Source organism: Coregonus lavaretus, assembly GCF_964263955.1.
Source record: "Coregonus lavaretus genome assembly, chromosome: 24".
Classification (NCBI taxonomy): Eukaryota; Metazoa; Chordata; class Actinopteri; order Salmoniformes; family Salmonidae; genus Coregonus; species Coregonus lavaretus.
Genome location: NC_140011.1, coordinates 12,371,094 through 12,387,383, shown reverse-complemented (window position 1 = coordinate 12,387,383; position 16,290 = coordinate 12,371,094).

Genomic DNA, 16,290 nt, shown 5'->3' with positions numbered 1-16,290 from the left:
GTGCACTGTCCGGCCAATACCTGGATGTCCAGAGGAGGGTGATGTATGAGCCCAATAAATAAGGCGATCACGAACCTCGAGCGGAACGTACGTCCGCCCCACAGGACACTCTGGGGGAGTAGGGTCGGTACGTAACGCCCGCTCGATCTCCGCATCGACCTCCCACACCACCGGAGCCACCAGACAAGACTCCGGCAGTATGGGAGTAGGCTCAATGGACCTCTCCTCTGTGTCATACCGCCGGGACAGGGCGTCTGCCTTACCGTTCTGGGACCCTGGGATGTACGTGATCTTAAAAACAAACCGGGTCAGGAACATGTTCCACCTAGCCTGACGAGGGTTTAATCTCCTAGCTGCCTGGATGTACTCCAGGTTACGGTGGTCAGTCAGAATGAGGAAAGGGTGTTGAGCCCCCTCAAGCCAATGCCTCCACACCTTAAGGGACTGAACCACGGCTAACAGCTCCCTGTCCCCTACGTCATAATTACGCTCCGCCGGGCTGAGCTTCTTAGAATAGAACGCACAGGGGCGGAGTTTAGGTGGCGTGCCGGACAGTTGCGACAGAACTGCCCCAATACCGGCCTCTGACGCGTCTACCTCAACTTGGAATGGTAAAGCAGGGTCCGGATGCGCCAGCACCGGGGCCAAAGTGAACAGGTTCTTCAGTTTAACAAATGCCCTGTCCGCTTCAGGTGACCACTGCAAACGCACCGGGCCCCCCTTCAGCAGGGACGTAATGGGAGCTGCCACCTATCCAAAGCCCCGGATAAACCTCCGGTAGTAATTAGCAAAACCCAAAAACTGCTGCACCTCTTTTACAGTGGTTGGAGTTTGCCAATTACGCACGGCAGACACACGGTCAACCTCTATCTTCACACCAGACGCGGACAATCGATAACCCAAAAAGGAGACGGACTCCTGGAAAAACAAGCATTTCTCTGCCTTGACATACAGGTCATGCTCCAACAGCCTCCTCAACACTCGGCGCACCAGGGCTACATGCTCGGCTCGTGTAGAAGAGTACACTAGAATGTCGTCGATGTACACTACCACACCCTGCCCATGCATGTCCCTGAAAATCTCGTCCACAAAGGATTGGAAGACTGAAGGAGCATTCATTAACCCGTATGGCATGACGAGATACTCGTAATGACCCGAGGTGGTGCTAAATGCTGTTTTCCATTCATCCCCCTCCCTAATGCGCACCAGATTGTACGCGCTCCTGAGATCCAACTTTGTGAAGAACCGCGCTCCGCGTAACGATTCAGTCATAGTCGCAATCAGAGGAAGAGGATAACTGTACTTAACCGTGATCTGATTGAGACTACGGTAATCAATACACGGGCGCAAACCCCCGTCCTTCTTCTTCACAAAGAAGAAACTCGAGGAAACCGGGGAAGTGGAGGACCGTATGTAACCCTGTTCCAAGGACTCGGCTATGTAAGTCTCCATAGCCGCTGTCTCCTCTTGAGACAGGGGATACACACGGCTCCGCGGAAGTGCCGCTCCTGTTTGGAGATCTATCGCACAATCCCCCTGTCTATGAGGTGGCAACCGTGTTGCCCTAGTCTTGCTGAACACAAGTGCTAAATCCTCATATTCAGGGGGAATGCGCATTGCGGGCACTTGGTTCGGACTCGCCACCGAGGTCGCCCCTAAGGAAACACCTAGACATCTCCCAACACACTGGGCAGACCACTCCATAAGAGCCCTCTGTTGCCACGCAATGGTAGGATCATGGGCGCTTAACCAGGGAAGCCCCAGCACCACGGGATACGCAGGAGAGTCGATCAGATAAAACTGAATGATCTCCTCATGACCCCCCTGCGTCGTCATCTTAAGTGGTGCTGTGACTTCTCTAATCAACCCCGACCCCAGCGGCCGGCTGTCTAGGGCATGGACAGGGAAGGGGGCTTCCACCGGCCGAAGGGGAATTCCTAACCTAGAACAAAACTCACGATCAACAAAATTCCCAGCTGCGCCTGAATCGACTAGCGCCTTATGCTGGGAATGAGGTGCCACCTGTGGAAATCTCACAGGTATACACAGGTGACCAACAGAGAGCTCTGGGTAAGTGGGGCGCCTACTCACCTGAAATGACTCCCCAGTGCGTGACCTGTTGTCCCCTCACCCAGGAGACCCTCCCCAGCACCTAGCCGCAGTGTGCCCTCCACGGCCACAGTTGGTGCAGGGGACGGCCCCCCTCGGGTTCTCTCTCCTCCTCTCCCTAGCGCCAGCACCCCCGAGCTCCATGGGAATCGGCTCGGGGGTTCTGGAGGGTGGAATGGATGACCCCCATTCGGGACGTCCGCGGGTATCCAGCAGGGTGTCGAGACGGATGGAAATGTCCACCAACTGGTCGAAGGATAGGTTGGTGTCCCTGCAGGCCAGCTCACGACGAACGTCCTCTCGTAGGCTGCACCGATAGTGGTCGATGAGGGCCCTCTCGTTCCACCCCGCATCCGCCGCTAGAGTCCGGAACTCCAGGGCGAACTCCTGTGCACTCCTCTTCCCCTGTCGGAGGTGGAACAGACGCTCCCCCGCCGCCTTCCCCTCAGGTGGATGATCGAACACTGTCCTGAAGCGGCGGGAGAACTCTGCGTAGGTGATGGTGGCGGCGTCTATTCCCCTCCATTCGGCGTTGGCCCACTCCAACGCCTTGCCGGAGAGACAGGAGATGAGGGCGGAGACGCTCTCGTATCCCGAGGGCGCCGGGTGTATGGTGGCCAGGTAGAGTTCCACCTGCAGGAGGAACCCCTGACACCCGGCTGCGGAACCATCATATGCCCTCGGGAGCGAGAGCCGAATGCCACTGGGTTCCGGTGCTGGCAGAGGAGGACTGGCCGATGGTGATGGTAAGGTGTGCGAAGGTGTGGGCACCTCTCCGGTGACCAAACGGCGCAGAGTGTTGGACACCTAGTTCATGGCGACCCCAAGTTGCCGGATCATGGTGTCTTGATCGCTGATCCGTTCCTCCAGCGACTTGGGTGCCGCCGCTGCTCCTGCTGACTCCATCAGGGTGTGTTATTCTGTCAGTGTTGATGTGGATGTGGTTGAGGAGTCAGACGCAGGACGCATGGGCTCAGTCAAACAAGACTTTACTGAACTGTATAAACAAAACAAAATAAAGGACCTCAAACAAGGAGGCGAGCGACAACGCAAACACAGTGCGTCACAATAAACAAAGTCCAGAGTACTGCACGGGTGACACCAACGGACAGGCGGAAAATAACACACAAACTCACAAACACAAAGCCGGAAACTTATAGGACACATAATCAGACAGAAACGGACACAGGTGCAACAGACAGACCAAACCAATCAAACATAGAAATATCTAACAGTGGTAGCTAGTACTCCGGGGACAACGAACGCCGAAGCCTGCCCGAGCAAGGAGGAGGAGCAGCCTCGGCAGAATCCGTGACAGGGAGGAGATAACCCGCACACTAACGACAGCCTATCACGAATACAATCACACACAACACACAGTGTACGACAGAGGGTTAAATAGGGAAGACAATACAACATAATGGGAAACAGGTGTACATAATCAAGACATAACAAGTCTAACACAGAAACATGGATCGGTAGCAGCTAGTACTCCGGTGACGACGAACGCCGAAGCCTGCCCGAGCAAGGAGGAGGAGCAGCCTCGGCTGAATCCGTGACAGTACCCCCCCCCCCCCTTGACGTGCGGCTCCAGCCGTGCGCCGACCCCGGCCTCGGGGACGGCCAGGAGGACGCGGAGCAGGGCGAGTCGGATGACTCTGATGGAAATCTCTCAACATGGAGGGATCTAGGATGTCCCTCCTAGGGACCAAGCACCGTTCCTCCGGACCGTACCCCTCCCACTCCACAAGATACTACAGGCCCCCCACCCGACGCCTCGAATCCAAGATGGAACGGACTGAGTACGCCGGAGCCCCCTCGATGTCCAGTGGGGGCGGAGGAACCTCTCATACCTCAGACTCCTGGAGTGGACCAGCTACTACCGGCCTGAGGAGAGACACATGGAACGAGGGGTTAATACGGTAATTAATAGGAAGTTGTAACCTATAACAAACCTTGTTCAATCTCCTCAGGACTTTAAATGGCCCCACAAACCGCCGACCCAGCTTCCGGCAGGGCAGGCGAAGGGGCAGGTTTCGGGTCGAGAGCCAGACCTGATCTCCCAGTGCATACACCGGAGCCTCACTGCGGTGGCGATCGGCGCTCGCCTTTTGTCGCCTGATAGCCCGCTGCAGGTGTACATGCACAGCGTTCCAGGTCTCTTCCGAGCGCCGAAACCACTCGTCCACCGCAGGGGCTTCGATCTGGCTCTGATGCCAGGGTGCCAGGACCGGCTGATAACCTAACACACACTGGAAAGGCGTAAGGTTAGTTGAGGAGTGGCGAAGTGAGTTTTGGGCTATCTCTGCCCAGGGGATATATCCCGACCACTCCCCCTGCTGGTCCTGGCAATAGGACTTTAAAAACCTACCCACATCCTGGTTCACTCTCTCCACCTGCCCATTACTCTCGGGGTGAAAACCCGAGGTAAGGCTAATCGAGACCCCCAGACGTTCCATCAACGCCCTCCAGACTCTAGAGGTGAACTGAGGACCTCGATCTGACACTATATCCTCAGGTACCCCGTAGTGCCGGAAGACGTGTGTAAACAGGGCGTCAGTAGTTTGTAGGGCTTTAGGGAGACCTGGCATAGGAATGAGACAGCAGGCCTTCGAAAACCGATCCACAACGACCAAGATCGTAGTGTTCCCCTGTGAGGGGGGAAGGTCCGTGACAAAGTCCAACGATAAATGAGACCACGGCCGTTGTGGAACGGGTAGGGGTTGTAATTTCCCTCTGGGCAGGTGTCTAGGTGCCTTACATTGGGCGCACACCGAGCAGGAGGAAACATAAACCCTCACGTCCTTGGCTAAAGTGGGCCACCAGTACTTCCCACTAAGACAGTGCACTGTCCGACCGATACCAGGATGACCAGAGGAGGCTGACGTGTGAGCCCAATAAATCAATCGGTCACGAACCTCGAGCGGCACGTACATCCGATCCTCCGGACACTTTGGGGGAGTAGGCTCAGTACGTAACGCCCGCTCGATGTCCGCATCAACCTCCCACACCACCGGTGCCACCAGACACGATGCCGGGAGTATGGGAGTGGGCTCAATGGACCTCTCCTCTGTGTCATATAGTCGGGACAGGGCGTCTGCCTTAGCGTTCTGGGAACCTAAATCAAATCAAATCAAATTTTATTGGCCACATGCGCCAAATACAACAGGTGCAGCCATTACAGTGAAATGCTTACTTACAGCCCTTAACCAACAGTGCATTTATTTTTTAACAAAAAAGTAAAAATAAAACAACAACAAAAAAAGTGTTGAGAAAAAAAGAGCAGAAGTAAAATAAAATAACAGTAAGGAGGCTATATATACAGGGGGGTACCGGTGCAGAGTCAATGTGCGGGGGCACCGGCTAGTTGAGGTAGTTGAAGTAATATGTACATGTGGGCAGAGTTAAAGTGACTATGCATAAATAATTAACAGAATAGCAGCAGCGTAAAAGGATGGGGTGGGGGGGGGGGCAGTGCAAATAGTCCGGGTAGCCATGATTAGCTGTTCAGGAGTCTTATGGCTTGGGGGTAGAAGCTGTTGAGAAGTCTTTTGGACCTAGACTTGAAACTCCGGTACCGCTTGCCGTGCGGTAGCAGAGAGAACAGTCTATGACTAGGGTGGCTGGAGTCTTTGACAATTTTGAGGGCTTTCCTCTGACACCGCCTGGTATAGAGGTCCTGGATGGCAGGAAGCTTGGCCCCAGTGATGTACTGGGCCGTACGCACTACCCTCTGTAGTGCCTTGCGGTCGGAGGCCAAGCAGTTGCCATACCAGGCGGTGATGCAACCAGTCAGGATGCTCTTGATGGTGCAGCTGTAGAATTTTTTGAGGATCTGAGGACCCATGCCAAATCTTTTCAGTCTCCTGAGGGGGAATAGGCTTTGTCGTGCCCTCTTCACGACTGTCTTGGTGTGTTTGGACCATGATAGTTCGTTGGTGATGTGGACACCAAGAAACTTGAAGCTCTCAACCTGTTCCACTACAGCCCCGTCGATGAGAATGGGGGCGTGCTCAGTCCTCTTTTTTTTCCTGTAGTCCACAATCATCTCCTTTGTCTTGGTCATGTTGAGGGAGAGGTTGTTGTCCTGGCACCACACGGCCAGGTCTCTGACCTCCTCCCTATAGGCTGTCTCATCGTTGTCGGTGATCAGGCCTACCACTGTTGTGTCGTCGGCAAACTTAATGATGGTGTTGGAGTCGTGCCTGGCCGTGCAGTCATGGGTGAACAGGGAGTACAGGAGGGGACTGAGCACGCACCCCTGAGGGGCCCCCGTGTTGAGGATCAGTGTAGCAGATGTGTTGTTACCTACCATTACCACTTGGGGGCGGCCCGTCAGGAAGTCCAGGATCCAGTTGCAGAGGGAGGTGTTTAGTCCCAGGATCCTTAGCTTAGTGATGAGCTTTGAGGGCACTATGGTGTTGAATGCTGAGCTGTAGTCAATGAATAGCATTCTCACGTAGGTGTTCCTCTTGTCCAGGTGGGAAAGGGCAGTGTGGAGTGCAATAGAGATTGCATCATCTGTGGATCTGTTGGGGCGGTATGCAAATTGGAGTGGGTCTAGGGTTTCTGGGATAATGCTGTTGATGTGAGACATGACCAGCCTTTCAAAGCACTTCATGGCTACAGACGTCAGTGCTACGGGTCGGTAGTCATTTAGGCAGGTTATCTTAGTGTCCTTGGGCACGGGGACTATGGTGGTCTGCTTGAAACATGTTGGTATTACAGACTCAGTCAGGGACATGTTGAAAATGTCAGTGAAGACACTTGCCAGTTGGTCAGCACATGCTCGGAGTACACGTCCTGGTAATCCGTCTGGCCCTGCGGCCTTGTGAATGTTGACCTTGCTTAAAAGTCTTACGCACATCGGCTACGGAGAGCGTGATCACATAGTCATCCGGAACAGCTGGTGCTCTCATGCATGGTTCAGTGTTGCTTGCCTCGAAGCGAGCATAGAAGTGGTTTAGTTCGTCTGGAAGTCTTGTGTCACTGGGCAGCTCGTGGCTGTGCTTCCCTTTGTAGTCTGTAATAGTTTTCAAGACCTGCCACATCCGACGAGCGTCAGAGCCAGTGTAGAACGATTCAATCTTAGTCCTGTATTGACTCTTTGCCTGTTTGATGGTTCGTCAGAGGGCATAGTGGGATTTCTTATAAGCATTCGGGTTAGAGTCCCGCTCCTTGAAAGCGGCAGCTCTATCCTTTAGCTCAGTGCGGATGTTTCCTGTAATCCATGGCTTCTGGTTGGGGTATGTACGTACGGTCACTGTGGGGACGACATCATCCATGCACTTATTGATAAAGCCAGTGACTGATGTGGTGTACTCCTCAATGCTATCTGAGGAATCCCGGAACATGTTCCAGTCTGTGCTAGCAAAACAGGTCTGGTCTGTATGTGAGCGTAAACACAAATCGAGTGAAAAACATAGCCCACCGTGCCTGACGAGGGTTCAACCTCCTCACCGCCCGGATGTACTCCAGGTTACGATGGTCAGTCAAAATGAGAAAAGGGTGTTTAGCCCCCTCAAGTAATTTATATTTATTTACTGACCTGATTAAAAAAGAACAGAGATAAAGTGGCATTTTACCCAGTATGGCCTTATAAATCAGTGTATACCAGTATTTAAGCCTATGCAAGGTCAATGACGACCAGCCAACAGTGCTGTAGAGATCACAATGATGTGTTAGACGTTTTGATTGGTAATGAACCTGAGGGCTGCATGATATACTGAATCAAGTGCTCTCAGGGTAGTGGTTGAGGCCTGCATATATATAACATCACCAAAATCTAAAACCGCCAGTAATGTACATCGTACCAGCTCCTTCCTGGCCTCAAGAGAAAACAAGCCTTATGCCGGTAATAAAAACCTATTCTCAGCTTGAGCTTCCTTATCAAGTTCTCCACATGAACAGTGAAGCTCAGCTTGTCATCCACCCACACTCCCAACTATTCGTACACTTTGATTTGCTCTATAGTAGGTCCATCCAATGTAGCAATGACATGATTAGTAACATGCCTGGCATTTGAAAATACCATGCATTTTGTTTTATCCGAATTCAGAACCAGCTTCAAATCATACAGATTCTGTTGTATGATGTTAAATGCTCTTTGGGCATTTTCAAAAGCTAAAAATAAACTACTACCACTTGAATAAAGAACAGCATCATCTGCATAAAAATGAACATCCGCTGTTTCAATATGATCCCCAATGTTGTTGATATACAAAATGAACAACAGTGGGCCCAAAATAGAACCTTGCGGAACACCTGAGCACAACTCTATGGACTCAGATTTACAACCATCCGCCATTACACATTGTGTACGATTTGATAGGTAATTTATAAACCAATCTAGAGCATGACCAGTAATTCCACAACATTTTAACCTTTGCACCAACACAGCATGGTCCATGGTGTCAAACGCCTTCGACATTTCAATAAAGACAGACACACAATCTAACTTCTTGTCAAGAGCACAGTGGATGTCATTTACAACCTTCAGTGTTGCTGAAACAATGCTGTGGCCAGACCTAAAACCTAATTGCATTCCATTTAAGATGTTGATTTCTTGGAGGTAGGCCTTCAGCTGCCTACTAACTAAGGACTCCAGTACCTTAGACAGTACAGACAATTTTGATATGGGTCGATAGTTGTCAAGTAGTGAAGGATCTCCACCTTTCAGGAGAGGCAGTACAAAAGCAGATTTCCATTACTTCGGGATTTCCTTAACATCAAGTGTGAGGTTAAAAATACATGTTAAGGGGGGAGCAATGATGTCTACAGCTATTTGTAGGAGGTGGGGGTCTAAATCATCAGGGCCAGGGGATTTCTTTCTATACATTTCTTTCAGGGCTTTACGCACTTCTGAAACAGAGAAGGATGAGAAGGAGAACCTGGCGAAGGAGGGCACAGGGGTGTCAGGTAAATTCACAGGAGGCTCATTTAGACTTTTAACCTTTTCAAATAAACTGCCTGCATCTAGAAAATGCTGATTTAGGGCTTTCAGAATAGAGGTTATCTCAGTTACAATCTGTGTGTCTACCAACAATTGTTTGGGAAGCTGTGTATCTTTTTTGCACTCCAAACCTTTCATTATTAGCCAAAATTTGGAGGGATTATTTTAAATTATCCTTAGTAGATTTAAGGTAGTGGTCTGCTTTCAGTTTTCGGGTCATAGCTACACTCAGACTTCGAATACATTTAAAAGTCATCCAATCATCCGCAGAACCAGACCCTCTTGCTTTAGCCCACATAGCATTTCGTTCCCTTATGATTTTAGTAAGTTCATCAGTAAACCAAGGGCTCTCTTTGCCCTTAATCCTGCATTTTTTGAAAGGGGCATGCCTATTGCATCCATCCTGGAATGCGTTGTGGAAGTAAGATAATGCTAATTCAACATCAGGGATTAATTATATTCGATTCCATTCAATGCTAAATACATCATGTAAAAAACCTTGAATATCAAACTGCTTCCAGTTTCTTTTCATAATGACACGTGGAGATCGCTTAGGAATTTTACCTTTTCTCACACAGGCAATAGCACAGTGATCACTAATGTCATTTGCAAAAATACCAGAAGCATTAAAACGATGAGGAGTATTGGTTAAGATCAAATCAATCAAAGAGGATTTCATAGGATACTTTATATTGAACTTAGTTACACAGTTGACAATCTGAGTGAGATTGTAAGTATTGCATAGAATTTTGAGTTGATCAGAGGTAGATGTTAACCAATCCTGATTCAGATTACCCATCAAGACAAACTCAGAGTTGACATACTGTGATAACAATTTGAAAATACAATCCAGAGAGCCAGAGAGTACCAAATGGAGGTCTATAACAACAAGATACAACAATATTTAAAGATGAGCAGAGGTTTAGGTTCAAAGACAGATACAGTGGGGGGAAAAAGTATTTAGTCAGCCACCAATTGTGCAAGTTCTCCCACTTAAAAAGATGAGAGAGGCCTGTAATTTTCATCATAGGTACATGTCAACTATGACAGACAAAATGAGAAAAGAAAATCCAGAAAATCACATTGTAGGATTTTTAATGAATTTATTTGCAAATTATGGTGGAAAATAAGTATTTGGTCAATAACAAAAGTTTCTCAATACTTTGTTATATACCCTTTGTTGGCAATGACACAGGTCAAACGTTTTCTGTAAGTCTTCACAAGGTTTTCACACACTGTTGCTGGTATTTTGGCCCATTCCTCCATGCAGATCTCCTCTAGAGCAGTGATGTTTTGGGGCTGTCGCTGGGCAACACGGACTTTCAACTCCCTCCAAAGATGTTCTATGGGGTTGAGATCTGGAGACTGTTTCCACCCCCATGCTTCACAGAAGGTATGGTGTTCTTTGGATGCAACTCAGCATTCTTTGTCCTCCAAACACGACGAGTTGAGTTTTTACCAAAAAGTTCTATTTTGATTTCATCTGACATTCTCCCAATCCTCTTCTGGATCATCCAAGTGCACTCTAGCAAACTTCAGACGGGCCTGGACATGTACTGGCTTAAGCAGGGGGACACGTCTGGCACTGCAGGATTTGAGTCCCTGGCGGCGTAGTGTGTTACTGATGGTAGGCTTTGTTACTTTGGTCCCAGCTCTCTGCAGGTCATTCACTAGGTCCCCCCGTGTGGTTCTGGGATTTTTTCTCACCGTTCTTGTGATCATTTTGACCCCACGGGGTGAGATCTTGCATGGAGCCCCAGATCGAGGGAGATTATCAGTGGTCTTGTATGTCTTCCATTTCCTAATAATTGCTCCCACAGTTGATTTATTCAAACCAAGCTGCTTACCTATTGCAGAATCAGTCTTCCCAGCCTGGTGCAGGTCTACAATGTTGTTTCTGGTGTCCTTTGACAGCTCTTTGGTCTTGGCCATAGTGGAGTTTGGAGTGTGACTGTTTGAGGTTGTGGACAGGTGTCTTTTATACTGATAACAAGTTCAAACAGGTGCCATTAATACAGGTAACGAGTGGAGGACAGAGGAGCCTCTTAAAGAAGAAGTTACAGGTCTGTGAGAGCCAGAAATCGTGCTTGTTTGTAGGTGACCAAATACTTATTTTTCCACCATAATTTGCAAATTAATTAATTAAAAATCCTACAATGTGATTTTCTGGGGAAAAAATTCTCAATTTGTCTGTCATAGTTGACGTGTACCTATGATGAAAATTACAGGCCTCTCTCATCGTTTTAAGTGGGAGAACTTGCACAATTGGTGGCTGACTAAATACTTTTTTCCCCCACTGTATTCAAATTGCTTAGGTTTAGTAACAGAAGTCAGAACGACCGCCGAGAACTTGTCTTTTACGTATACAGCAACACCACCACCCTTAGATTTACGATCTGCACGAAAAACATTGTAACAATTTATGGCAATAGATTTTTTGAGCCAGGTTTCAGAAAGCATAAATACGTCAGGGTCGGCAGTTTTTATCCATATATTCACAAAATCAAGCTTCAGCAGAAGACTTTTTACATTCATATGCAGAAACTTCAGGCCACTCTGACTACGTAATTCAGCAGGGGTAAACATGTCAGGACCTGGGTTAGATTGCACATTTCCAGACAGTAGAAGCAGCAAGATAAAGGCAAGTCTAGATCGAGGGTTACAAGATTTGGATTTACAGACAGCACTTGAACGACAATCCACAGTTACCAGAGTATTTAACGCCACATATTTCAGGAGATGTGTAAGGTCCAGAGACATGGTTAAGTACCAAGAGAACAGTCCTGACATGTAAGCAAAGAGTCCGATTTCTCCCATGTTGTTTGGGAGAAATGTGCAGAATTCTCGCGTGCATTTACAGAGCAAGCGTGTGGTTTCTCCCAAGGCACGAGGGAGAAACAGTCATATATTTCCTAATTCACAGAGCAACGGGCTCTAAAAGTATCGCCAACATTGTAAAAGCCATGGGTAGACAACAGCAAAATGAGCAACAGCAGCATGTTCGTTTATTGCCCTATCAATTAACCTGAGAGAAAACACAGCACTAAGCACATACAAAGTTAACAGAACAATCTAAGATATGTAGCCAACACAACGTTAAACCCTCATATTAAATGAGCTATGACTTCAAATAAAAGCGTTCCTAAATAATAATATAAACATAGCAAGAATCACTAATCAAATAGTTCAACAGCAGATCAGTAAAAAAGTCTGCGGTGTGATATGCGTATGATATAGGTGAGCAAAGCTCCGGGGAGGGAGAGAGAGAGAGAGAGACAGAGTGGCGGGTGCACCTGCAACAGACTGGGAGAGACAGACCAGGGCAGGGGGGGAGCAGTGCAGCAGGTAACAGGAGGAGGCCGAAGAGAGGCCCTCAACTACGCAGACATCCAGGGCGACAATAGATTATAAAATAACCGTCGGGCAAAACCAAAACCATGAAGATGATACAATCGCTAACCAGAACGGTAATAAAAACGCTAAAATCCACACCAGAATGGAGGGTCATGTAAAATCAGGGAGCGAAATGTTTGGTGGTAGCCTCTTCCAAGTTGGAAGTGGAAGTGATGTGTAGCGGTGAGGTAGCTCTCCAACAGTTACCTGCAGATGTGTGTAAGAGGCATTTCTGTGTAGAAAATGTATAGAATTGAATGTAAACTGTCTTATTATAGAAAATATGTATATTGTGACACCTGGTGGTCACCTGTGTGGTTTAGCTTAAGAGTCCGAGCATGCAGAATTTCGACGAAAATCTGTGGAATTTCAAATAGAATGCATATGATTCTAAAGCTAAAAATAAGCTGTTGAATTTAAGTTTTTCCTCTGTTCATTTATGTATTTCAATCACTGAAAAGTGTAGCCAGAGGTGTAGCCCACTCTCCCCACCATAGCCCCTCCCCTGTGTGAGTGAGAGGTGCAGGGTGCAGACAGCTCCGTGAATTAATGACAGCTGTCTGAGGAGAGTATCTAACAGAAAATGTCCAGATTTACAGCAGAGGAGCCGAGGAGTAAACACTTGGTGACCAGAATAACAGCCAGGGACAGGGACAGGGAGTTTCCAGCTGAACTGTACGTGGATGGAGGAGTACTTTTCTCCAAAGTCTGTCAGCATTCAATCGGCTGTGAACGGCTGGGAACACGTACTTCATCAGAGTGTGCAGCTGAACACTGTATGCTAGAAACACTCCGTTTGTTATTTTTGACTAAAACATAACCAACTTAATTAAATATAAATACCAAACTAGTTTTTGCATGGATTCCGCGACGCGGTTAGCTTTTAAAGGCTAGGGCCACTATTTCTTGTCCCGGAATCCCGCTTAACTGACAGGTTGAAGCCTGCTTGACATAGCCGCTAACCTAGCTAATCTGCTAGCCATCAAGCTAACGAAGCTAGTCCCAGATGAGTTTTGCAATGGAGCCATCTTTGTCTGGAGAAGTAAATGAACGGTTCCAGTGATGTAGGAGCTGTATCTACTACGCTTTGTTTCGGGACAAACTGGATCACTTAGAGTTCCAATGCGGCAATTGTTTGTTTGCTGAGGATTATTGTCTTGAGGTGGTTTCCTTGATCACGCAGGTCACCAGTCTACGTAAGAAACTGGGAAAAATGCAGAGTGGAATGTTTACCTTTTCGACACCGGTGGCTGGACTGTGTTTGCGCTTGTAGGATTAATCTCCGCCTTGTCCTTTGTTGTTATCCGACTGGCCGGTGTTGCCCAGAGTTCGTTCGCCAGGGGAGCCATCTCCTGCCTCTTTGACCCCATCTGATAGAGTCGAAGGAGCACAGCAAGAGGAGCATCTTTCCATGTCACGAGCCGTGGAAGCCGAAGACAGCGGCCTTCCGCAAAGGAGTCTACACTCCCAACGAGAGGCCAAGAGCGGATACAAACAACAAATAGTTTTTCCGCCCTGGAGCCTGATCTTCCTGCACCTTCGTCGCTGGGGGTACCTGTGTCTGCGGCCACTGTGCCTACTCCTACTCCTTCCCCTACGATTTCGAAGTCGGCAACCTTCTGTCCCTGTTCTGGATCGAGCGGGGCTTCTCCATCTGTTGGAGGCCTGCACCAGGCGCCGGGAGCTACGGGCTCAAGTTATCCTGCCACTCGGCTGTCCTTAAAGGGTTCTCCGAATCCTGTGAAGCGTGGGATTGGGCGAATTTCCTTGTCCTTCTCACCAGCCAGGATTTTGGGCAGCTCCATGGTAAGAAGCTGATGTGAGTAAGACCTTTAAACAGGTCAACATTCACAAGGCCGCAGGGCCAGAAGGATTACCAGGACATGTACTCAGAGCATGTGCTGACCAACTGGCAAGTGTCTTCACTGACATTTCCAACCTGTCCCTGACTGAGTCTGAAATACCAAGATGTTTCAAGCAGACCACCATAGTCCCTGTGCCCAAGAACACTAAGGTAACTTGCCTAAATGACTTCAGACCCGTAGCACTCATGTCTGAAGCCATGAAGTGCTTTGAAAGGCTGGTCATGGCTCACATCAACACCATTATCCCAGAAACCCACTCAAATTTGCATACCGCCCCAACAGATGCATAGATGATGCAATCTCTATTGCACTCCACACTGCCCTTTCCCACCTGGACAAAAGGAACACCTACGTGAGAATTGACTACAGCTCAGCGTTCAACACAATAGTGCCCTCAAAGCTCATCACTAAGCTAAGGAGCCTGGGACGAAACACCTCCCTCTGCAACTGGATCCTGGACTTCCTGACGGGCCGCACCCAGGTGGTAAGGGTAGGTAACAACACATCTGCCACGCTGATCCTCAACACGGGTGCCCCTCAGGGATGCGTGCTCAGTCCCCTCCTGTACTCTCTGTTCACCCATGACTGCATGGCCAGGTACGACTCCAACATCATCTTTAAGTTTGCAGACGAAACAACAGTGGTAGGCCTGATCGCCAACAATGATGAGACAGACTATAGGGAGGAGGTCATAGACCTGGCCGAGTGGTGCCAGGATAACAACCTCTCCCTCAACGTGACCAAGACAAAGGTGATGATTGTTGACTACAGGAAAAGGAGGACCGAGCACGTCTCCATTCTCATTGACAGGGCTGTAGTGGAGCAGGTTGAGGGCTTCAAGTTCCTTGGTGTCCACATCACCAACAAACTATCATGGTCCAAACACACCAAGACAGTCGTGAAGAGGGCATGACAAAGTCTATTCTCCTTAAGGAGACTGAAAAGATTTGGCATGGGTCCTCAGATCCTCAAAATGTTCTACAGCTGCACCATCAAGAGCATCCTGACTGGTTGCATCACCAACTGGTATGGCAACTGCTCGGCCTCCGACCGCAAGGCACTACCGAGGGTAGTGTGTACGGCCCAGTACATCACTGGGGACAAGCTTCCTGCCATCCAGGACCTCTATACCAGGCAGTGTCAGAGGAAGGCCCTAAAAATTGTCAAAGACTCCAGCCACCCTAGTCATAGACTGTTCTCTCTGCTACAGCACGGCAAGTGGTACCGGAGCGCCAAGTCTAGGTACAAAAGTAATCTTAACAGCTTCTACCCCCAAGCCATAAGACTCCTGAACAGCTAACCAAATGGCCACCCGGACTATTTGCATTGTAAGCCAGGGTTAGATGGGAGCCAGGATGGCAGGTAAGTCTAGAGGAATGTGCCCAGGACCGGGGAATGGGCATAGTCCGGGACAAACAGCCGGTTAGCCGGTGAGGTGGGAACCTTGGACGAGCGAGTGTGACCGGGAACAGACCTCCTCTCCCTCCTACGTTCCCGTAGCCGCCCATCGATCCGTATGGTCAAGGCCATGAGAGAGTTGAGGTCCATGGGAAGCTCCTGGGCTGCAAGCTCGTCTTTAACCACCTCTGAAAATCCATGAAGGAATGTGTTGAACAGGGATTCCGGGTTCCAGGCACTGGCGGCCAAAGTACGAAAATCTACCGCATAGTCTTCCACACTACGGGACTCTTGACGCAGTTGAAGTAGCTTCCGATAAGCATCTCTCCCGGACAACGGCGAATCAAACACCTTTCTTACCTCCGCCACAAACTCCTCCAGACTGAGGCAAAAGTTGTATTGTTGCTCCCACACCACCGTAGCCCAGGCGAGTACCCTCCCGGACATCAGCGTTATCAGGTACACTATCTTCGAGCGATCTGAGGTAAATGAAGAGGGCTGCAGCTCGAAGATGAGGGAGCACTGGGATAGAAACGCCCGGTAGGTTCCTGGATCTCCAGCATAGCACTCCGG